The sequence below is a fragment of the Hyperoodon ampullatus genome, assembly GCF_949752795.1.
Source record: "Hyperoodon ampullatus genome assembly, chromosome: 3".
Taxonomy (NCBI): domain Eukaryota; kingdom Metazoa; phylum Chordata; class Mammalia; order Artiodactyla; family Ziphiidae; genus Hyperoodon; species Hyperoodon ampullatus.
In genome coordinates, this window is record NC_136916.1 from 130,950,419 (window position 1) to 130,975,118 (window position 24,700).

The window sequence follows — 24,700 nt, forward strand, 5'->3', positions numbered from 1 at the left end:
GAGCTTGTTTCCTCTGTTTACTATGAAACAGAAAAAGACACACTAACTTTCCCTGTGGCACCAAATTATCCCAACAGCCCTCTGTCCTTACCTCCCTCCCTTATATTTCCCTACTTTTATTTCCCGAGGTCTCTCCCTCACTTGCCCTCCCATCAAGGAGACTGAATGTTCACTGGGGCAGGGGCCGCATGTCTGACCCTCCCTTCTTCACCTCTAGTCCCAATACAGTGGTTTGTACCTTGGTTCATGGTTAAGTGCTCAGTACAATTTCGGTAAAATGGATGTTCACTAATATTTTTCATTATCCACTTGTCCTTCTTAGAACATGTCAATAAAAATAAATAAAATACTTAAGTGAGTCAGAGGAGAGTGGGTTGGTTAAGGTGAGGCATGGCTTTGTAGTGTGGGCACTTGAGTCAGGAAGTCCTGGTTAAACTTCTGCCTTTGGGCAAGTGACCATTCTGCACCTCAGTTTTCTTCTGTAAAATGCAATGATAACAGGACTCACTTCATTGGGTTGTTGTGAGAAAAAGCTAAGATAATAAATATAAAATAGACTGAGGAGAGTACATACTTAACATGAAATAATTATTGTTCCCCAGCAGATTAGTTCTGCCAGGTAAGAACTCTACACTCATGAAATTCAATGAAGGTCTTAAATTCTTTCATGAAACGAAAACAAAAGCAAGGGTGGAGAAAGGCTTCCTCTTCTCTTTGCCCGAGGTGGAGGTCAAGATATGTCTCCATCGGATGTCTCCCTTAGACCATCTGAGCATTACTGGGGTGAGTGGTTGCGGTGACAACTGTGCCCAATCACACTGCCGCCTGGGTCACCATGTCAGGCAGCCTCTGAAGCATTGTCTCTTTTTTTTTTTTTTTTTGCGGTACGTGGGCCTCTCACTGTTGTGGCCTCTCCCGTTGCGGAGCACAGGCTCCGGACGCGCAGGCTCAGCGGCCATGGCTCATGGGCCCAGCCGCTCCGCGGCATGTGGGATCTTCCCGGACCGGGGCACGAACCCGTGTCCCCTGCATCGGCAGGCGGACCCTCAACCACTGTGCCACCAGGGAAGCCCATGAAGCATTGTCTCTTTTAACATCCTTAGAAGATACCCATCACCAGGTGTCTTCTAAATCCTGCATCCATATTCTTTAAATAGAGTCAATAACTGATATTGATTCCACGCTTAGTATGTGTCTATTGAATATTTTTACATAGACGAGCTCACTTAATTCTCACAGCAGTCCCCTGAAGTTGTTTCTGTCGTTATCCCAACCTCACAGACCAGGAAACTAAAGCACAGGGCAGTCAGGTAAACTGCCCAAAGTGAGATGGTTAGAGGTGATGGAGACAGGATTTGCCCCTAAGCAGTCTCACTGTGGCCCCTGTGCTCTTCACCACTGGCCCTGCTGCCCCTCCACTCATGATGTCTGCACCCCAGGCGGCAGGTCCCTCTGGATGGTAACCCAGGCCACTGATGCCCACCAGGCTGCCTTTCACCCCAGCCTGTGGGTGCTCTTCACCCCAGTTGACTGACTCAGTCTCCGACCCTCTATTGAATGGTGATCAAAGTTACTGCACCTTTGGACTTTAATGCCTGCCGCTATCATTTCAAAGGGAGAACTGTAATTTAAAAGAGGCTTGGTGAAGCTTAATGAAAGGTGACTCTCCTCATGCTTGAGGTGAGTTGAAAGAGAATTCAACATAAGCCAATCAGCTGCATGCAATGGCCTTGCTTAGGAGTCCAGTGTGAAGGCAGATGAAAAGGGCCAAGTGCAAAAATGGGTAGACACACATTTGTTTCCCTTCCTCCATCAGATGGGGCTTCCTTACTCTCAGTCTTCCCAGACACTTTTCCCACTCTACGACCTGCCCCACAGCTCAGAAACCCTGCACACCTGCAGGAAAGCAATAACCAGTTTTTCCCAAACATATTGCACATGCTTATGCGAACCCCAGAGTGGAATCAAGCTTTGGAGGAAGAGAGAACAGTTGTGTACCCTACAAAGTTCTCATTTGCCAACAGAATGAGTGCTAATAACCCCGCAAAAGTTGTTGTGGAAAACCACTTGGCCTCAGGCCTCTGTAAACAACATGCTAAGACACACACAGAAGGGTTACTCAGCCAGGGTGCCAGCAGGATCTAGGGGAGCTGAGATGCCTATTACCTGGCTTTGCCCCACCTGCTCAGAAAGTTTCTCTGTTTCCTTGCTTTTGACATGTGGGGCTCTAAATTTGAGAGCTTACTGAGATGTCCACTATGAGAAGCCGGATTCTGTGTAATGCTGCATATGTGATATTCCAGACTTGAAGCCTTTAAAATAAACGGAGGTATAAGTACTGGAAAGGCCAAACGAGGAAAACTATGTGCTGAAGAAAGGCTGCAACAAGAGGTGACAAGCCTCATACAAATTATTCATAAATCCATTCTGATTCATAGCAGGAGCTAGAACCGCCTGTGAGCTCAGACTGGCTGCTGGTTGAGTGAGAGCACTGGTGTGATGATTTGTTTCCTCCAATGAGGGCAGGGCCAATGGACGCCTTCAGGAGGGAGATTGCCAAAGATAAAAATGATCCTTCAAGGCCAAGTGGTCTTTTGGCTGAAGGGCTCCGAGATTTGGTGACCAGAGTTGGACTGAAACCAGGGAGGAGGCTGAGGAAATTCTCAGGCAGAGGCCACCTGCATAGACTTGGGAGGGGTGGTGGGCCCTCGCCTGCCTTCACCCCCATGCTGCAGTGTCTCTGGAGAATGAGGTTCCCAGAGTCCAGTTTTCCTCAGAGTAGGGGAAACTGTCTACTTCACAATTACCTAGGCCACTTATTCAAATGTACATTTTAGGTCTCACCCCAGACTCCCTGATTCAGAATCTGTGTCAATGCAGCTGGGGAATTTGCTTTCCTAGAAAATACTCCAGATGACTCTTTGTACTTAAAAGTGTGAAAACCACTGCTGAAGTCTAACAGGCAAATACTTTCTTGGGCTCTGGCATAATCTAACCTTTTTTTTAATTCAGGGAGGCAAGTGTCCGTTATGGTCCAGGTCGGACATAAATGGATGAGAATTTGATACATCTGAGTAGTCTTACTGGGTACTTAGAAAAATGAATTAGTGAACTTGCTTTACCGAGCACTTCTGTCATAGCCTAGGTGCTTAACCATGTGTTTATTGATTTGTTATGTCACCAGTGAGAGTCATCCAGGTCCTGTGGCAGTTTCTTGTCCTCAAAAAATTTTCACTCTAGTTGAGAAGTGAAGGTCAGCACTGACAAAACATTTATGAATCCTGTGAAATAACATATAATTAAGTACTAGATTTCCTGATGTAAAAGTTAAATGTTAGGTGAAAGCTGAGGCCTGGTATAGTCAGGGGAAGCTTCATAGAGGAGATGGGATATAAACTGGATTGTGAAGAATTGGTAGATTCGGGGTCTAAGAAAGGACAGGAAGTGCCTGGCAAAAGGAACATGATGTCTGGTGGCCAGAAGCAGAAGGGGGTTTGGGAGCTGATCGCACAGTAAGAAGTGAGAGTGAGTTGAGTTGAGGGTTGGGAGGTGTTCTGGAAGGTGTGTAGGATGGGCTGGGTCACCAAGGGCCTTAGAAGCAGGTAGAGGAATACGGATGAGAAAAGGGAAGTACTGAAACCGTTGAAGGCTGTTGAGTAGCAGAGATAACACTGTTTCATGGACCCAGCAGGGCCAGGAGATTCCCAAAGCTGGATGCCACTTTCATGCTCATGGGCAAAGTGGTGAGAAGTCAGATGTGTCAGGGGAGAGTCAGTTTAGAATCTGCATTTGAGTTGGATGCCTAGGGGAGAGGGGGCAACAGAGAGCAGTTCTGGAGCTGCTAGGCCCTGCCTGGTTGGTGAGGGAGAGAGGCACCAAATCAGCCCAAGATGGCTGGAGCCAGATATGGAGTTGAGTCAAGGTCATGTGCTGTGGAATCTACAGTGGAGCGGGCCAGGGCTTCACAGGCAGGGCAGGAGGCCAAAGCAGACACTGAAGCTAACAAGTAAGGAAAGACTTGGCACAACAGAATCTGTGGAATTAGTCTGATTATCCATGGTGAAATGAGGCCCATGGGATATGTTCTTTGGAAATTCCAACAAAAAGTCAGTGTTGTCTTAAAGGGCCAGACCCCGCTGCACGGGCGTGGTTGGGGAAAACTCCACCCAACGGTGAGTTATAGTTCGGATTGGTTTTCCTTTGCTTGGCACACTGGCAGGACCCATCCCTAGTCTGCCCAGAGCTGCAGTGTTAAAGGGCATTGGACTGTAGGTGTGCATGGCTGATTTCTAGGAAAGTCATGATGCCTACTTCCTGGTGATGCTCATCAGCGAGCAAACCTGTACTTGGAGGCAATCCGCGTCATAGAGGCAGAGACTGGTTGAAGAATAAGGGAGATTTCTGATCGTAGCTCGGGGATTGCAAAGACGTTTTTGTGTCCTGTGCCAATAGCACTGGTTTGATGGTGGCTGCGTGGTGTGCTTGGGCTAGTCTGGGTTCCCCAGCAAAGACTGTACTGATTGATCAGGGATGTTTGCCATGGGCGTTGGGGGAGGGAGGGAGTGAATGACGGCAGCACTGCTGCCTATTTGCAGCGTCTGATTTGGTCCCGACCTCCTGATCTCATATGTGAGGATACTGAAGCCATAGATAGGAAGTGTGTGATCCACAGTCACAGAACTCAAGGGTAGAGCTAAAACTGGATGTTAAGTCTCCTGACTCCTGGTCCAGTGTTTTTCCTGTGGATCACACAGCCTTCTTTCCCTCCCCCTTGCCACAGGCTGTCACACTCACTTCTTTCTCCCAGTCCCACTCTTGGCTTCTGTTAGACTTTGCATTAGGAACTTGGCCACAGAACTGATTTGCACAATGGCTAAACTTGTTTCACATGTGATCAGAACCCTTGGGGAAGGATTCTAGGAAGAGGAATTGCAGATTGATTCAGAATTCCCAAGTGCTGGAAGAGCTAGGGGCTTGGCAAGAGTTGGCTGAGCGGAGGAGCAGGACTAATGAGGAAAGATTTTCTGGGGTGGCAGCAGTGGATTGCCGTCACCATTACAGAGCCGAAGATCGAAAACCGAAGCTGGAGGCTGCGAGCTGCTCAAAGTTGGGGGTGGGCACGTATGGGGAGGAGAGAACCTGATGTTTATGGAACAGCAGCTGCGAGAGGTAACCTGGGGTCTTGAAAAGCACAAGGGCAATGGCTCTGCTGATGTAACGTAGGCACACAGGAAATGTGAGCCAAAAAAGCCAGCTGTGCTTACAGCATTTCAGCCTCACAGCCACCCTGGGAGTGGATATGATTAGCCCAAGTTTTACAGAAATAGGAAGTGAGCTGGGTCAGCCGATAGTTGACTAACTCACGCAGGTCTGCAAGTGGCTGACTGCGTTATAGACCCCAAATCTCATCTCCTTCTCCTGGAACTGAGAATGCCTCTCCAGGCACCCCACTCCGCAAGAGAAAGAAAAGGCTTGTCTCTTCTGCTTATTGCCCTGCTCTTGGCAGGGGAAAACTGTCAGCTTCGAGTCTATGGGACATAAATCCAATCTTATTCCTAATTCGTAGAGTGGAGACCAGGTCTGTGTTGTGTTTGTTCTTGAGTTGTGTGTATGAGGAATTAACGTCATTGAGGAATTAACGTCAGAGGAAAAGGGTGTGTTTGGAACTTTCATACCTGCATCTGTCATTTCTGTTAATGTCATTCCTCACCTCCACTACACTGTTTTTTTTTTTTTTTTTTGCTAAAAGAATCAGCAATAAACTATTTGTTTAAAGAGATGTGCATAAACAATAAGGTCCTGCTGTACAGAGCAGAGAACCATATTCAATATCCTATGATAAACCATAATGGAAAAGAATATGAAAGAAAAGAATGTATACATATGTATAACAGAATCACTTTGCTGCACAGCAGAAATTAACACAACATTGTAAATCAACTATACTTCAATAAAAAGTATAATAAAATAAAACAAAGAAACATACAGCCTGCTAAGTCCAGACTGCCCTCAATTGCTTGTGGCATTTTGAGACATAAAATGTTGTTATTTGAAGCTGTTCAAAGAGGCTTCCAGCACATGCCCAGGCAAGGCCTCAGGGTGGGCAGAGCTTAGCTCCACCACTGGCTTCACCAAGCTAATAACAGGGTAAATGGCTCCCGTCTCACTACCAGCGTCAGAAATTAAACCTGCACTCTGGGGCCTGGCTGGAAACCACCCTCTCCTTCGCCTGCTGAGCAAGAGCTGTGCCCTCAAGGCCCATCTGCAGAGGTACTGTGGCCACTTATGGGTGTTAAAAGCGAGCCGACTGGTCTAAGCCGTCTATTGTTGCTGGTGCTGGCAGTGAAGCCGGAACATAGATGGAGAGGCACCCCTATCTCTCATCAGTCTCACAACCACGCTGTGTCAAATTGACCTTAGTCTAATGGTCTTAACAACCCCACTACTGGGTGGGGAGGGTCCATCAATCTCATTTCACAGGCGAGAAAACCAGGACACAGACCTATTAAGTGTCCTATTCAAGGCTACATGGAAATCCTAACATTTGTTTTTTGCTTTTAAATTTTCTTTTCTTTGCTAGTTTTATTGAGATATAATTGACATATAACATTGCATAAGTTTAAAGTGTACAACATGATGATTCAATATATGTATACATTGCAAAACGAACACTATACTGTCTAGTTAACATCCATCCCGTCACATAATTACATTATTTTCCTCGTGATGAGAACTTTTTTTTTTTTTTTTGCCGTACGCGGGCCTCTGACTGTTGTGGCCTCTCCCGTTGCGGAGCACAGGCTCCGGATGCGCAGGCTCAGCGGCCATGGCTCACGGACCCAGCCGCTCCATGGCATGTGGGATCCTTCTGGACCGGGGCATGAACCCGTGTCCCCTGCATCGGCAGGTGGACTCTCAACCACTGCGCCACCAGGGAAGCCCTGATGAGAACTTTTAAGATATCCTCTCTTAGCAACTTGCAAATATGCAGTACGGTATTGTTAACTATAGTTACCATGCTGTACATTACATCTCCAGGACTTGTTTATTTTACAACTGGAATTTTGTACCTTTTGCCCACTTTCACCCATTTTGCCCACTTCTACCCCTCGCAGCCATCAGTCTGTTCTCTGTACCAATGAGTTTGGTTTTTTAGATTCCATATGTAAGTGAGATCAAACAGTATTTGTCTTTGTCTGTCTGACTTATTTCCCTCAAACCCTAACATTTAAAAATAGAAGGCCAGCTTCTCCATATCTATAGAAGTGATTCTTTAAGTGAATATAAATGATCAGATATTATTTTAACTATGCTGCTCTTTTCTGGGAGGAGATAATTGCCATGCAAATGAAAACAAAAGAAAAACATTTAAATACTTTCCTGCTTTTTTCTTTTTTTGAGTAGAGAACTAAGTAAAGTCTACGAAATTAACTCAACCACACGCTATGTCAACAGTTTCTACTGTCTTGCTTTAAAGACTTTGCAAGTGTTACATATTTTCACTTTTAAAAGGCTGAATCCAAAAGTCTTTGCTATTATGATTTTTTGAAATTTTATATATAATTTTATTAAAAAATAAGTTCACAGTAGAAAACTTGGAAATTGCTATAAAGGCAGAAAACAAATGCCATCCTAAAGTAAAAATTCAGAAATCACTGTTTACATTGCTATATTTTCTTGCAGGCTATTTTTCTAGGCCTAAACATGTTTTGTCCTTTGAACAAAATTAAGATTTTGCTCTATACAGTTTGGAGCCCTAGGTTCTTCTCACTTCATATTACATCATCCTATTTCTGTAACATTAAGATTAAAATACATTATTTTTAATGGCTGCATCTTTTTTTTTTTTTTTTTTTTTGGCGGTACACGGGCCTCTCACTGTTGTGGCCTCTCCCGTTGCGGAGCACAGGCTCCGGACGCGCAGGCTCAGCGGCCATGGCTCACGGGCCCAGCCGCTCCGCGGCATGTGGGATCTTCCCGGACCAGGGCACGAACCCGCGTCCCCTGCATCGGCAGGCGGACTCTCAACCACTGCGCCACCAGGGAGGCCCCGGCTGCATCATATTTTAACATTCGTTTTTTGAAACATCTTCTTCACTTGGCTGGGACATCTCTCTCTCCGTTATCCTGAGAATCTTCTAAATCTCTTTTGTGGAAGATCTTCATCTCTCCAATTCCTAACAGTGGGAGGTGCCCCAGAACTCAGTCCCAAGGCCTCAGGCCTCCTCCCTTCTCCAGGTGCATTCACTTGCCAGGTGATCCCATCAAGTACCATGGCCTCAAATACTATCAATCCACCGCCAGCTCCCAAATTCTAGCCTCAAAACTAGACCCACGTACAGCTGCCTATTTGCCACCTCCACTTAGATGACTAATGGACACAGTCAACTTAATATGCCTAAAGCTAAACTCCTAATGAACCTGCACCCCAGGTTCCCCATCTTGGCAAATGGCAACCCCATCCCTGAGCTGCTCACGCCATGTCTGAGGTTTTCTCTGACTCTTATATTACACATCCAACCCTTCAGCAAATCCTACCATCACTAAACTTATCATGGGAATCATTTCACGATGAGTGTAAGTCCAGTCATTATGCTGTACACCTTATACAACGCTGTATGTCAATTACATCTCAATGAAATGGGAAGAAAAAAGAAGACCAAAGCTAGAGAAGGGGATAATGTCATACCAAGATGAGGACCAGGCACTAATAAATCACCTAAGTAAAAGCAGTCCTTGTGATGTGGAAAGCTATAAGAATTAAATCAGATTACTTTTTTCTTAAAAATAACCTCTCATGTTGAAAAGTCATCTGTCATTATTTCTTGATAATAATAATCTGATTTCTTGATACTGGGATTAGTTTTCACATGTATTAGATTTTCCATGTTACACAAGCTCAAACTTGTGGTTTGACTTAATGTGACATAAGTGATTGAGGTAGGCATCTTCTCTTTTAAGTGTAAACCTTTTAGTCTATGTGCATAAAAACAAACAGCAATAGTAAACAGAGTTACTGCTAACACTTTATTTTATTTTAAAAAATTTTTATTGAAATATAGTTGATTTACAGTGTTGTGTTAGTTTCACGTGTACAGTAAAGTGATTCAGTTATACACATATATAAATATATATATTCTTTTTTTATATTCTCTTCCATTATAGGTTATTACAAGATATTGAGTATATTTCCCTGTGCTATACAGTAGGTCCTTGTTGGTTATCTATTTTATATATAGTAGTGTTTATGTTTTAATCCAAAACTCCTAATTTATCTCTCATCCCCCTCCCCTTTGGTAACCATAAGTTTATTTTCTATGTCTGTGAGTCTATTTCTGTTTTGTAAATAAGTTCATTTGTATCCTTTTTTTATATTCCACATATAAGTGATATCATATGATATTTGTCTTTCTCTGCCTGGCTTACTTCACTTAGTATGATAATCTCTAGGTCCATCCATGTTGCTGCAAAAGGCATTATTTCATTCTTTTTTATGGCTAACATTTCATTGTATATATGTACCACATCTTCTTTATCCATTCATCTGTCAATGGACACTTAGGTTGCTTCCATGTCTTGGCTATTGTAAATAGTGCTGCAATGAACATTGGAGTGCCTGTATCTTTTCGAATTATATTTTTCTCCGGATATATACCCAGGAGTATTTTAAACAGTCACAAAAGAAACCATCTGAAAGTAATGCTGAAAGCATTTCAGAATGTTTGTTTATTTTAAAAAGTTTCTGCATCCTCATATATAATCTGGTGAATGCATTTTATTATGAAAACTTGTCATTTTAAAAAATGATTTCTGGATTTCCATAAACTCTCTCTTGATTAAAAAAAAAAATCCTACCAGTTCTCCAGTCTGCCTTTCAAGTATGTCCAGAATCTGATGAAAGTCACCTCTCATTTCACCTTTGCTGCAGCCACCCTGCCCCACACCATCATTCAACCTCTTGGTTGAATGATTTCAGTAGCCACCTAATGGGTCTTACCCTGATTCTATCCTGGCCCCATGACAGTTAATACTCGAAAGGATTCTAATCTCACTGCTATTTAAAAGCTACCATGTTCCATCACTGCCTCTATCCCCACCTCTCTGGCCCTCATCCGCTCTGCTCCAGCCGCACATGCATCTAGCTTGCTCTCCCCTTGGAGCTTTGCTTGGCTGTGTCCTCACCTGGTATGTTTCCCCGCAGATAGCTGCCTGTCCTCCCTTGCTTCAAGTATATGTTCAAATACCATTTTATCTGTGAGGCTCTCCCTGAGTAATCTTTATAAAGAGCAATCTCTCTACCCAATACTCTCTCCCCACACTCTTATTTGTTTTTATTTTTCTCCATATTGCTTTTTCTATGTATTTTGCATATGTATTAGTTTCCTAAGGCTGCTATAACAAAGTACCACAAACTGGGTGGCTTGAAGAACATAAATTTATCCTCTCCCAGTTCTAGAGTCTAAAAGTCTGGCATCAAAGTGTGGGCAGAGTTGGTTCCTTCCGTGGGTCTGAGAAAATATCTATTGATTGCCTCTGTCCTAGCTTCTGGTGATGGCTGGCAATCCTTCTGTATTCCATGGTTTATACTCTGGTTTATATTTCCATGGTTTATATTCATGGTTTCAAACTCTGCCTTCATCTTCACATGGCTGTATTCCCTCTGTGTCTCTCACTTCTTCATGTAAAGATGACTTCCGATTGGATTAAGGGCCCACCCTACTGTAGTATGACCTCAATTTAATGTAACTAATTCCATCTGCAATGATCCTATTTCCAAATAAGGTCACATTCTGAGTTAGGATTTCAACACATCTTTTTGAGAACACAAATCAGCCCATGATAGCATACAATGTATTTACTCGTTTATTTGATTGGCACCTGTCTTGACCCACCAAAATGCAATCTACTCCTGTTCACTAATATGTCCTTCATGCATCAGATGGTACGTGGGACAGAGTAAGAACTCAATAAATATTTTTTAAATGAATGAATGACCATAAATATGACATTTTCTAATCTTTTCTCAACTTGCTGATTAAATAATGTTGTGATGAAAGTTTATATGAATAATTTTCATCTGCTTCTTGAATTGTTTCCTTGGGTGTATTTCCAGAGATGGATAAAATCAAATCTGCCATCCCTTATTCCAGTGCTGGTCCATACTGAATTAACAAGGGACCCTTATTCATTCAGATATTACTATTATTTTTTAATTTGTGAAGGAAATTTGAAGGAAAGAATGCTCTGGTTCATTGTGTTAAATGTTTGATAAGTAAATTAAGCATTGAGTCAGAGTTTTAGTGAACAGTAACACCCACCCCCCCTTCCTCTGACAAACTGCTGAGTTTCCCACCCTGGGCCAATCATAAGATCTGCCGATTCTGTGCCTGTGTCTGGCTGCTGAAGAAAAATCATTAACCACAGAGATTAGTGCCATTACTAATTTATTTTATGTACTCTAATCTCATTCAGGCCCCATGTTGCCTGGTCGTTTTTCTTCATGCCCCTGGTTGTCTCTCTCTCCCATTCTCCACAGTGCTCGGTTCAATTTTCTTCTACCCTCTTCTATATCTTTCTACCCTCTTGAGGACTCTCTTCTTGGCTTGTAGACAGCCATCATCTCCGTGTCCTCACATGGTGGAGAGAGAGAGAGAGAGAGAGAGCAAGCTCTCTGGTATCTCTCCATATAAGGGCACTAATTTCATCATGAGAGCCCCACCCTCATGACCTCATCTAAACCTAATTACTTCCCAAGGGCTCCATCCCAAATACAATAACATTGGGGATATGGGCTTCAACATATGAATTTTGTAGAGGACACAATTCAGTCCATAGCACTGACTATCCCTTAATTGATTCTATTTCCCAAGAGTCTATCCTTGGTTCTCCCTTCTTCTCATGCTATATGTTCTCATGACTTCATAAAATCTAATGCTGGTTCTCAACTCTGTTATCACCATGTTTTTGCTATGTTTTAAGTTATTTATATATCTATATCAATATCTATGTATATGTAGATATTTTCCCCCCACCTAGGAGTTGGTTTACCTTTTCTTTCAAGTTTTTACATGGTTTCATAGTTACAGTTAATGGCTAATGATAAAAATGTTCACTGAACACCTATTATTGGGAATTTAGATCGTTTCTGATTTGGGGGTATTATAAACAATACTATAACATATTTTCAAACATATATGTTTTTCTCTCATGTTATTTTTCCATAGGGTAAATTCTCAAGAGTCAAAGACTTTCAAAAAGTCGAAGAGATTAAATATTTTTATAGTGTTTGATACATATGTCCCTCTTTTGAATCACATGGCCTGAAGGAGATATTCATACATTTTTAAAGACCATTCACCTACACATCCATCTTTTAAGAAAAATGGCCTCCCAACTTTTTTGCTATTGTTATAATCATTAACTAGTTCTTGTTCTCTTAGAGAGTGGAGCCTTGTATTAACTGGCTACCACCTACTGGGCCAGATTCAGAAACTGAAAGCCATGGTGTATGGGCTTTGTGTGAGGGAACCAATCACCTTTGGGAGATTGGACCCATTAAGTCTCTCCATACCATGCCATGCTAAATGGCTCAATCAAATCCCTATTCTAAAAAATATTTATAAATATGAGATGATCAAAGAGAACATTGAAGGTTGTTGCTTTGTCTAGAGTAATAGTAAACAAATGGCACTAATTATTAATGAAGCTGCACATTGCAGTTGGTCCTGAGTATCTAGGCTGCTGGTGGATAATGCCCAACCCCTCCATTTTGCTGAACCTTCCCATGTTTCTCTGCAATAAACTTTTTTGTTTGTTAATAATTGGTGCACAGATCCTCCTTATAACCCTGAAGGACTTGACTAGCAAAGCCAGTACACTACCACTTTACAGAAGGGACGTGCCCCTTGACAATCTCACCAGTGGCAGTGTCTGTGGGTCACCTGGGTCACCACAACTTATCCATTCTTGAGGTTGTCATGAAAACATTTTCTGAGGGGTTCAGTTCAATAATTGTAAAATGGTAGCTTAGGGTTGATTTATTTGATTACTAGTTTGAAAAACTCAGTGTTTAAATGGTCCTTAGTTATTGTAAATCAAGTTCACTAATAAAGAATCTGGCCTATGGAAAGTTAATCATTAGCGTTCTGTTCTAAACAATATTCTTCATTTGCTGGGATTTCATCTAATATTGATCTCAAATTGTTTAGTACTGAAATCACAGAACGACCGTGGACACAAAAGTCCTCAGACTTAATAGAATTTGAGGCTCCACATTATCTACTTGAATCTCTCATTTGATTTCTGTTGTGGCTGGTTGTTTGAGCTGTGGCCAGCTGGAATGCTTTCATGTTCCTGTGTAGTATTGACCCCTATGCAGAAGATAGCAGTCATCGGTTAAATAAATCAGTTAAGAAGAGAACACTGGAACCTGTAGTAGGCACAAGTTTAAGGTGAGCTCCAATGAGTCACATCCTTGTATAATTCCCTCCCCTTGAATGCTGTGAATTGCTTTTAGCAAGTCGGATACGGCAAAGGTGATGGGATAGTCACTCCAATGGTTATGTTATTGTTATACAAGAGTCCATCGTAGCAGACTGGAGAGAGAGATTCTCCTCTGGCCTTGAAGAAGGAAGCTACCACATGGCAATGAACTGCAGGCAGCCTCTAAAGGCTCAGAGTGGCCCCCAGCTGAGAGCTGGTGGAAAAACAGGGACCTCAGTCTTACAGCTGCAAGGAACCAAATTCTGCCAAAAACCATGTGAATAACCACCATACCACCCCAAACTCCAGAAAGGCACACAACTAGGCTGACACCTGAATTGCAGCCTTGAGAGACCCTGAGCCGAGGACCCCGTTTAGCCATGCCTCGTCTCCTGACCTACAGAAACTGAGATGATAAATGGGGGTTATTTTAAGCCACTAAGTTGGTAGTAATTTGTTACTCAGCAACAGAAAATTAATACAGTCTCCTTCTCAGGGTAGTATGTAAGAGGGTGGGTTTAAATCTCAGCTCTTCTATTCATTAGCTATTCAGCCTTAGCAAATTATTTAACCTCTCTGAGTCTCTTAATTTAACTATAAAAATAGTACCTATTTCAGGGTGTTGAGGATTGAATGAAATAATGCATGTAAGTCACTTGGGATGGTACTCGACACATAGTAAGTTCTTAACAAATGTTTTTTCTTGCCAGCAGAAGCTGGATATTTTTAGTTTCATAATGCTGAACGTTTTCATTATTTCTTTCCTCCATGGACTCCATGTTTTGAATATTTTTGTCCATTATATTAATTTAGTTTACTAAGTAATAATTCATCTTCCCATCTATTTCTAATTAATCAGCTACACAGAACTTCTGATCAGCTTGAGACATTCTAGATAGAATAATTATAATTAATATAATTTGGCTAAAAGCAAAGACATTTGGTGTTATAGTTAATGCAGTTTCCATTAGCTTTTGAAATATTAGGAATGAGTGGTTGAACCATGTTAAACCACTAGATTGGAACCAAAATGAAGTTGATTGATGGTAGGTAGACATTGGGTGACTTTCTGAAGTTAAGCAAGGTAAGCATGCTTTCCCTTTATAAGCTACCATATTTGCTCAGGTATTGCTGGGTGGGTGAAATTTGTGGAAAGAAAACTGTAAAGTCCAAGTGAAAGGAGAAAGTGCCAAGAAAGGAAAAGAAAGACTTTAGATACAATATTAAAATTATTTAGGTATTTAATGCCTGGAAATTAATTTAAAAATTGTGAAAGTTTTAGGAATTGTGCAGTGTTAATATTAGAGTTATGGTAAAGTGAATAAATACATTCTATTGATGTTCTGTATTTATATTTAAATGTTCTCATTTTACAATTTATTTTGTGTACAGCACTCATATTTGAGGTATGATTGCTACTCTTTCACTAGTGCTTTATTTCCTTTTTGAATATTATCTTAAAAACTACATTTCATTGTATTATTTGTATCAAAGCCTAATACATTCAGTTTTTAGCTGAACACTTTACAAGTTGATTACAGACTTAATAGGCATTTGTATTTTATAGAAGTTTCTTCTTTAAGCATTAAGTTAAGCTTAAGTTTAGTCTTTTTTTCTTTAAGTTTCTGTAAGCTTCTTCTACACAAGCCTAGCTAGAATTCTGTTAAACAGAAATAGCTATGTTATAAGGAATTGTTTCATCTAGTCTAAAAATATATTAATTTTTTTAATGCAGAAAAAAAATAAAGCTTAAGAAGTACATATGAAAAGTTAAGTTAAATACATAGAATTTTCCAGTTTATCCTCTGTATATACTTGGAAAACCACCAGTTCAACAATACAACACACATACAACACATGCAGCAGACACAATATACACAGCACCCACCGTGCACACGCAAAACACACAGATGGCAACCCACATTAGCATATTAAAGGCTCTGAGAAGTCTCACATGAGAAAACTACTGAACTTTATTTATTTATTTATATATATTTTTAACATCTTTATTGGAGTATAATTGCTTTACAATGGTGTGTTAGTTTCTGCTTTATAACAAAGTGAATCAGTTATACATATACATACGTTCCCACATCTCTTCCCTCCTGCATCTCCCTCCCTCCCACCCTCCCCATCCCACCCCTCCAGGTGGTCACAAAGCACCGATCTGATCTCCCTGTGCTATGCGGCTGCTTCCCACTAGCTATCTATTTTACATTTGGTAGTGTATATATGTCCATGCCACTCTCTCACTTTGTCCCAGCTTACCCTTCCCCCTCCCCATGTCCTGAAGTCCATTCTCTAGTAGGTCTGTATCTTTATTCCCGTCTTAACCCTAGGTTCTTCATGACATTTTTTTTTTCTTAGATTCCGTATGTATGTGTTAGCATAGGTATTTGTCTTTCTCTTTCTGACTTAGTTCACTCTGTATGACAGACTCTAGGTCCACCCACCTCACTACAAATAACTCAATTTCGTTTCTTTTTATGGCTGAGTAATATTCCATTGTATATATGTGCCACATCTTCTTTATCCATTCATCCGATGATGGACACTTAGTCTGCTTCCATCTCCTGGCTGTTGTAAATAGAGCTGCAATGAACATTTTGGTACATGACTCTTTTTGAATTATGGTTTTCTCAGGGTATATGCCCAGTAGTGGGATTGCTGGGTCATATGGTAGTTCTATTTGTAGTTTTTTAAGGAACCTCTATACCGTTCTCCATAGTGGCTGTACCAATTCACATTCCCACCAGCAGTGCAAGAGTGTTCCCTTTTCTCCACACCCTCTCCAACATTTATTGTTTCTAGAGTTTTTGATGATGGCCATTCTGACTGGTGTGAGGTGATATCTCATTGTAGTTTTGATTTGCATTTCTCTAATGATTAATGATGTTGAGCATTCTTTCATGTGTTTGTTGGCACTCTGTATATCTTCTTTGGAGAAATGTCTATTTATGTCTTCTGCCCATTTTTGGATTGGGTTGTTTGTTTTTTTGTTATTGAGCTCCATGAGCTGCTTGTAAATTTTGGAGATTAATCCTTTGTCAGTTGTTTCATTTGCAAATATTTTCTCCCATTCTGAGGGTTGTCTTTTGGTCTTGTTTATGGTTTCCTTTGCTGTGCAAAAGCTTTGAAGTTTCATTAGGTCCCATTTGTTTATTTTTATTTTTATTTCCATTTCTCTAGGAGGTGGGTCAAAAAGGATCTTGCTGTGATTTATGTCATAGAGTGTTCTGCCTATGTTTTCCTCTAAGAATCGTGTTTTCCTGAAATTAATCTCAGAATCCTTTCTCCCTCTCCCCTCAAGTAACCCTGACTCCTTATGACTTAGTGCTCCCTGGCACACACTTTGGGAATGACTGCTCCAGGAGATTTTCCTCCACGGAGTTAACTATTATATAGGATGCCATGAGATGCCCCCAAATTTATGGGTGGAAGACACACACCACCATTGACATAACCAACAAATGAGAAACAGCACCTCCAAACTATGTAGAGAACGTTGAGGATTGTGACAAGTACTGAAAACTGTGTTACTTCCTTCTAGAGTTCAGGTTCTTTCTTTCATGTACAGATAAAGCCAGGTTTGGCAGTCACTGTACTGCCGTTTTCCACTCACATAGGTAGAGAGGTCCTGTTGGGCATCAAAGATGGTCATCTTCCTGCAAACTGGGTCAGTAACCCAAAGACGAGAGTCTTCCTCACTTGTCCTATCAGCAGACTTTGAGCTGACAGCATGATTTGGAGCACTATGCTTTCTGCATTCCTGACCCAGACGGCCAAAGGCAACTCCTTATCAGCTCACATCCCACTCTGTTTATTTCATGGAGAATCAGAGAGGAATATATTTCAACATTTCAGGAACGCACAGTAGGGCATTGGGAGAGTGCTTACTCTGAAGAGTAAAAAGGTTTTGTCTTCATAAGGAAACTTGGAAATTTGCTGTCAGGTTGCCGGACCACAATTCTGTATAAGCTCTCCTTAAGGCTTAACTGACAAGTGCTCAGTTTAATTGACAGGGACATTTTATTGCTGAAGTGAGAATACAAGGTCGGCAGTGTCTAATGAGTTAATATTTATGTTTTGATTAAAACCATGATTTGCACAGAGTGGCTTCTACTTTATTTAAAAAGTCAAATATTTTGGCAACTCCTAGATAAGCCTTTTATTAGTAAATTACCTATTTATTAAGGTACAGAACTATGAAAGAACTTGCTAAAAAAATACGTATATTGATTCAGTTCACTCAACATTTGAATGCATGCAAAGTATTTTGCTGTGCACTTTGCCTATTTATGTGCTCCATAGCAGGAAGTAAATACAGGATACCTCATTCTTCCAAGATAATTTCTACACATTGAGGGCCTTATTTGATGGGTATTTGCAGACTGAATACACACAAGAGTCAACCTGTCTTTCTTCTCAAACATGTAGAACTACTAACGAGGCTGGAAAATGGCAAATAGCATTAATGTAGGACAGTTTCATAGAAATTTTAAAATGTGAAAGGACAACATCTATTCAGAAATTAGTTTATGATAAAATGAAAAGATTTCTCTGTCACTAATGCTGAATTGACATTTTCACCAGCTTCTTCTAGCCTTTCTAGTCTAGTGTTTTGAATTGAAACATCAGAGCCAGTACTTCGAAAAACACACATGGTTGAAGAAGCTGCATTGCTGATAGGGTATTTCTGCCCTATCAAAAGTGCAGAGACAAGAGCTTCCTTAACCCTTTGACTTGAGATCATTTCTAGAGACTTAGGTCATTTCCAGAGTCTCAGGTCTAGGTGCTTGCATTCAGAGGGCTGCCTCTTAATTGTCAGAGGGTGGGTTGCAATGGTTAATTTTATGTGTCAACTTGGCTAGGCCACAATACCTAGATATTTGATCAAATATCAATCTAGGCATTTCTGTGAAGGTTTTTTTTAGATGAGATTAACATTTAAATCAGTAGCTTTGACTAAAGCAGATTGCCTTCCATAATGTGGGTCTGTCTTGTCCAATCAGTAGAGAAAGACTGATCTCTCCAGAAGAGGGGAGAATCCTGCAACAACATCTGCTCTCCCTGGGTCTCTCCCTGGGTCTCCCTGGCCAGCCTGTCCTGCAGATTTTGGACTTGCCAGCATCCATAATCATGTGAGCCGATTCCTTAAAATAAATCTCTCTTTATATATACACATTCTATTGGTTCTGTTTCTTTGGAGAATGTTGACTAAAACATGGCTGGGACCTTTAATCTGCCTCATGATCAAACTCATGAATGGCTTCATCAAAGCAATGAGGGATGTCAAGGGAGACTTTGGGCAATCTGTCTTGGTCCCCCGATTTGGCTTTGTTTTTTCCTGGATTTCTGCCTCTGGATACCTCCCTGAAAACCCTGGGACTCTCCTTCAGACTGGCCCCTTATATACCAGCTGACTCTGCCCTTTGAGTAACAAGCTAGTCTCCCTTATACTGCCTGCATCTGAGCCCCTTGACATTTTTCTCTCCAACTTAAATTACATGTGGCATGCTCCTAACTTTGTACAACTGAAGAATCTCTTTGGAATTTAAACAGTAATCGAATCTGAGTTCTAATGTCATACAAGGTTCATCAATTCATAGTTTAGGGCTCAAACAGCATTTTCTTGTACTTGTCCTGTTCTGTCAAAATGCCATTTTATACATTTTTTGTGTATTTCTATTCATCGATTTCCACTAGACCCTTTACTGGAGGAGCGAACTATAAAACACCTAACTCATGGTGTCATTTGTGTGAATACAATATTATATGTAGATGACCTAACTCTGAATGGTGGTCATACAATTATTATTGTTATAATGCTCATGTTTACTGAGTACTTATTATGTGCCAGGCACATAGTACCTTTGTTTACAGGTACTAAGCCCTTTAATCCTCACAACAGCCCTAACTGAGGTAAGTGCTGTTATTAGCCCCGTTTTGCAGATGAGGAAACTGAACTTCATGAAATGGAGCTATAAACAGCCAAAAGTCCTGTGATTGTTCCACTGTACTTCTTGGGAGGCATTCCTGATGGCCTTGGAGATTTCCTCTTCTGCTTTCATCCACAAGTGCACATAGCATAGCTATCCTCTAAGTCTGCCTGTGAGGACACTACCCTGAGGAGCAGGGCAGATGGCTCTTTGCTTCCTACCAGAGAGCAGAGCTCTCCCGGCTGATTCTCTTTTTCGAAGTTGCTGTGGTTTCCATTCTAGTGTCTGATTTGTCATGATTCCCATTTTTTCTACCCTGCCCCCAAGTGACCCTTATTTTGCTGGGTTTCTGTATCCTGTCCCTTCTCCAGCGAGTCTCATTTGGGTTGTAAAACAACCCAAGTGCCCATTAACAGACGATTGGCTTAAGAAGATGTAGTATACATACACAATGGAATATTACTAAGTCATAAAAAAGAATGAAATATTGCCATTTGCAGTAACATGGATGGACCTAGAGATATTATACTTAATGAAGTAAGTCAGACAGAGGAAGACAAATACTATATGATATCACTTATATGTGGAATCTAAAAAAATAATACAAATGAATCTATATACAAAACAGAAACAGACTCAAAGACCTAGAAAACAAATTTATGGTTACAAAAGGGGAAAGGGATGGGGGAGGGATAAATTAGGAGTATGGAATTAACAGATACATACTACTATACATAAAATAGAGAAGCAACAAGGATTTACTGTACAGAACATGGAATTATATTCACTATCTTCTAATAACCTATAATTGAAAAAAGTATAACTGAATCACTTTGCTGTATATCAGAAACTAACATGTTGTAAATCAACTCTACGTCAATTAAAAAATAAATAAAAATAAAACCAATGAAAACAAACAAAAATACACTGCTTCCTCTTTCTGACTTGTGCATAAGATTATTTAGAATCTCTTTTCACATACCTTGTTCTGTAACCAAATTTGACACTGCTCATTTTATTTAAATATTGCTTCACTGAACCTATTACAATTATTCTCAGCGATTCTGGTTAGATTCTGGTTTGAGAAAACAACCTTCTCTTGCTGTAATACCTGAAGAAATCTTCCTGAAGCTAAATGAGCCCTTTCTGTGCTTCTCTCCCTGAGGCAGCCTGCCATTGCCCGTTTAACATATTCCTTTCTTTGAGCTGAGGCATGCTTCTTCTCTGTGTCCTTAATCTTCTTATACTCCAGGACCCCATGGCATGATAGCTGTGAGGTAGCTTAAAAAACACTACCCTCCAGAAGAGAGTAGCTGCTACTACCCAATGCATTAATTCATGTCAGGTTTGCTAAGTTTGAGTCCTGCTAGCTCTGGGCAGACAGGGTTCTCACTATCAGGAGGGAGAAATAGGAAACAGCTGATGGAGTTTGACACCTGAGAACAGGGCCGTAGAGTCAGAAACAGAGGCAGTGGCTCCTCATGGTGGCTGATGTGAGAACCAAGAAAATAAAGGCCAAGTTGGAACCGGAAGAGAGAGCGGGAAGCCAGAAGTTGAGGCGGCAGGGACAGTAGAAAGCTGAGGATAGGCTGGATTTGAGTTCTAAATCCAGGCAGAGAAGACAGCGTGATGAAGCCCAGAGACATTTATGCTGATGCTTCCTCAGAGAGCAAGGGCTCTTCTGAGGTGACAGGAAGACCCCCATTCTCTGGGGATTAAAGAGTCTGATTGTGCTGCAGCCAGGACATGGGAGCTCTTCATACCATCAGTGATGTTCCTGATAGCACATTTGTGTTCTTTTGTATAGAAGGAATTTGGATGTTCCTGGAGCATTGAATTGAACTGATGAGAGAGAGAGAGGGAGAGAGGGAGAGAGGGAGAGGAGGCTGTAACCTCTCTCTGAAATGCATATTTAAAAATTTAGGCATTTGTTTATCTGATTGTCTCCAGTCATAACATTCCATTTAGGAAAGGAAGGGGATCTGTTTTTTGAGTCAGAAATTTTAGTTTAACTATCTCATTTGTTATTCCTCTCACAGCAGAGGAAAGCAAAGTAAGTTGTAAAAATGGAATAATTATATTTCCTATTCTTGGGCGGCACATTTATTCTTTCTTAATAGCATTAGAACAAATTCAGTGAAAACTCCTCGTATGAGTGCAAAAGTTAGCAACTGTTTATAAAATAAAGACTAGAATTCTGCATAGTGGGAAAGAGGCTGTACCCATCCGCAGATCAGAGAGATACAAACCTAGAGAAAATGATTTTTGAAACTTCTTTAAAGATATTCCCCCAACTTAATCCATAATTATAGCATTCGCCACTTATTTTGCTGGTGCTTCATCATTCTGTCCCCTCTAGAGAAGAATCACCTCTTTGATAAAATAACTCTCATTTACCTCCAGTGTTGCTGGGATTCCCACGCATAAACCTGCGTAATTAGGGGCCCACAGGACGTCTACATTCCTTCCCTGTTTGTCTCTCAAAAACGCTCATTCATTTTCAGTTTCCCTGAAACATCACATATGCTCTTGCCTTCCCTTCATTCTGCTCAGGCCCCAGTGCCCTGCCTCAGGGCAGCACACTTTCTAGAACTTTCCTGAGACATGGCACCTCTGTCAAAATGCCTGTGGCCTGAGTTCTGGTAAACAATGAAAGGCATGTGAGGACTTGTGGGCATAAGAGTTTTGCCTTTGTGCTTTTTGTCAGTGGGAAGCCAAGGAGGCTGGCTCCATGTCAACCTCCAGACTTTCTTTTTATGAAGATAATGATGATCCCAGAGTCGTATTATTGGCCTCCCTGCAGGCACTGAGAGGCAGCCAGCCTCATGTGCTCATGTTCCTTTGCCTTTCATTTGAAAATGACATGTCGGGGCACACAGACTTGGTCAAGAAATTTTAAGAGAAGAATTTCTAAATTTAATTAAATAATATTTAATAATAGTATCGTTAGCTCATTTGCACAGTGTATTGCAACACGCAAAGGCCTTTCACATGTATTATGCCATGTCATACTTGACACATTGGACCTGTCTTCAAGACCACACAACTATTACAGCAAATGTTTTCCTCTGTTTCTATTGGAAAGTGTGACAGAAACTGAATATCTGCCCTTGACTCTTTTGCACTTGCCATCCTATTCTCATGCTTCTCAGTATAGGCTAAATACTTCCTTAATCTAGTGCCCCTTGTACTTCTCCTTTTATAGCCTAGCATTTAAGCTAATATTAGGATTTAGGGCCATATTCTTGTTAATATCCCTTATAAGAAGGTGTGTTTCTGTTGTGTTAGCAACCTGTGTAGCTCATTCTTAGTCTGGATTTGGCAACTAGCAAACTCACAGAATGAGAGCAAAGCACAGGTGGGCTGGCCTACAGGCCATTCTTTCCTCTTCTTTTCTGCAACAGCTTGCATCTCAAACAGTCCTTCAAGAGGATTATTTGATGAAATTTTGGCATATGGAAAATATAAATAGACTTTGTTAAATGGTATGGATGAGCAGAGATTTTTTTGAACTAATATATGGGAGAGAAAATGAACAACATTGAAATGGGAATTGGATCCATAAACTCAAACTGAAGAACTGCTTTCTTTCTTCACAAAGACTTCAAAATACTAAATGGGCTTTGTGCCAATAGGCCCTCAGTGGGCTATACTATTGGGAGTCTAGGAAGCAAAATGAAGGACAGAATGTTCAACAAAAAAACCTTCTTATTGACTATAATATACATACAAAAAAGTATGTTGTGTATGTTCATTGTGTATGTGTGTGTGTGTGCATATTTCCTAGCTCTGCTCACGGAAAAGGCTTAGAAACAATGATCAAACCAGTAGCAATAAGCATGCTTAAAACTGAGCAGGACCCTGTAGGGCCTTCCTGGGTACAAAAGTCTTTCCCTACCTCCCATTTCATGTTTTTAGGAAAAAGGCTTTGGCCTCCTAGACCTTACCTGAGTTCTAAAGGGCAGATTCAAACAGTTACTAATTAGGGAAGGGAGGGAATGCAGAAACAAAGGAGGAGCAGACAAGAAACAAAAGTGCAGATGAAGCAGGGTCCTGGTTCCTCCTCGAAGGATATACAAAACAATATACCTCTGAGTTCTTCTACAGGAACTAAGATCCCCACCCAGGTAGAGGATGGTAACTTCAGGCTGAGCACAGGATTCCTGGAGCACTGCCCTGTTACCTCACCACCAACCAATCAGAGAAACGTCATGCACCCTGCAGCCCTCCCTCAAAATTTTGCCTATAAAAACTCTTCCCTGAAAACCATCAGGGAGTTCAGGCTTTTTGAGCGTGAGCTGCCCATCCTCCTTGCTTGGCCCTTCAATATAACTTTTTCTGTTCTAACTCTGACGTTTCAGTTTGTTTGTCTTCACTGTGCTTTGGGCACATGAACTTGGATTCTATGACATCCTTAGTGCCCAGATTGTAGTCTTGAAATGCCATTTCCCACTAAAGGAATCTAGACAAATTCCAGGTTTGGGGTGGAAAATGTAGGATATGCACCTGGAACATCTTGTCATAATAGATAGTGAGGAAGCTATCAAACACCACCAGGGCTATGTCAGAAACACCCTGGAGCCAACTTGAAAAGGCTTCTATTGGCCAAAGGATGACAATTTAAGCTTTAAAAAGGATAATAATTATAATTACTTGAAGCCCATCAAATAAGTTGAAATCCATGACTTCATAATGATATTTTAAAAAATTGATCTCCTTCAGAGGATGGTAGGGAACCAATTATTTTTGTGAACATTGATAGATGAAGGAAAAGAATCATTCTGTTTTTCGTATATGAATGGTATCATGGGGTAACCAAATAGCAGATGAGGGAAAAATGTATATTTATAAAAATGTTCCAATGGATGGATTAATAAGTAGAAAAGAAATGATAGAAGTAGAATATCACCCTTTTGCAACACCCTTTGGATGAATAAGTCTTGGCATCAAGCACCAACAGCTGCTATCATTGCAAAAAGAGAGACAAGCAGACATACCACATGGCTCTTGGTGAAAGGACAAATCAGCACCTAGAGTCTTGCCAAGAGATCAAACCTGAGGTTGACCAAGCCTCTGGATTCACCTGCTCATTTGCAGAAAACATAGAAGACAGAGGAGCATGCTGAACTGCCCCATGAGTATACAATCAGTAAAGTGCTGATGGTGGGAGTTCTACAGGTCAGATACCCAGAGAAGTTGTAAGAAAAAAGAAAGGGATGGAGGAGAGAACCTGTAGAATATAATAGACTTAAAAGACATGTCAAATTTACAAATGGGTA